We start from the raw sequence: 1,443 nt of genomic DNA on the forward strand, positions 1-1,443 counted from the left end.
AACAATCTCAAATGGAGTTAATAGAAAATCAACTTCTGCTGCCGTTTCAGTGAGCTTTACCATAGCAATGATTAGCTTCTGCAGATCTGTACCTGCCCCTTCCCCTCCGACTGTGTGTACCTCTCCCCCAGTACGGTGGCATCCCTGTTACCCCTCTCCTTGATACGTTACAGAAAGAGAAATAACAGCTTTAGCAAAACCAGCAGCGGCGCTTAATGATGCAGAAAATGTTGTCTCTTCCCTCAGAACAGCCAGGAAGTCCGCCCAGCACCAGCACTCCTTTCCCCCAGCGGTAGAGAAAGCAAAAGAAATCTAGTGCTGCTTCTGAGGGGTTTGGCAGTAACAGGCTTAACAGCCCTGAATATTACTGAGCTTGTTTAGGGATACTGAATTCTGGCTCTGCTTCCTGTCCCCACATTTCTATCTTCTCTGTAAAGTTCACCTTCCCATCTCCGTGTCTGCACTCACAGCTCCCCTGTGGCACACAGTGTTACCCGTTACACGTAACCCCAGTCACACGCAGCACCTGCTGAGCACGGCCATCCAAACACGATCAGACTACTGCCACAGCACGCCCCTCCCTGTCAAAGCAGCTCACCTGAGTTTTGGGGAGGTAATCAAGCCCCTCTCCCTTCTAAGACCACTTTACTCCAGCCAGTTAGTTCAAATCTCTCCAAAGCCTCCTGGGCGAGTAAAACTAGATCAAACAAGTGTGACAGAATTTCACCATCACTTAAAAGCTTACAAGGAAAATAGAACAACCCTCAAAGCAACATCATCCAATTTTCTCACCCTGGTCTCTTAAAACCATCAAAATTAAAAAGGTTCTGACTGGTAAAGCAATCAAGTGTCTCTTTAGGAAAGAACTAGTAGATTAGTAGCTCACAGCTACATTCAAATTTAATTTCGTACCTTAGAAAAGTCTGTCTAAATTTCAGGCTTTATTTTAAGCAGCAGTCACTGACCTTCTCATCCGGTCTCCATCACATGCTGAGCCTCAGAACCTTAAGGAGTTTGAGGGAAAGACACGACAGCACGATAGAACTTCGCTGTAAACACCTCGAAGTCTTTCTTCTAGCTGGAACCTGCACCCTCCCCAGCTGCTGCAACGGATGTCAGCCCCTTGGAGCTATGCTCAGAGCAACCTGTGCTCGCGGACCACACCGTGTGCAGCAGCATCAGGCTGGGGGTTACTGCGTAGCCATGCTCGTTTAAAACCTCCTGTGAGCTCCCCAACGGGAGAGTAAAGAAGGAGTGGGTGTGGGAAAGCCAAAGGAGTCGACCTTGGATTATAAACTCTTCAACTGTATCTGGATTGTCACTCACAAGCCACAACTCACCACTGTTAGCTGGTACTTGACTGATGCGGTAGAACTACTATGCAGAAGAGGCAGAGACTGGTGCTGCAGGCTGTTACACCCAGTACAAAACCATGAACCCAGC

This window comes from Anser cygnoides, chromosome 20 (assembly GCF_040182565.1).
Source record: "Anser cygnoides isolate HZ-2024a breed goose chromosome 20, Taihu_goose_T2T_genome, whole genome shotgun sequence".
NCBI classification, from domain to species: domain Eukaryota; kingdom Metazoa; phylum Chordata; class Aves; order Anseriformes; family Anatidae; genus Anser; species Anser cygnoides.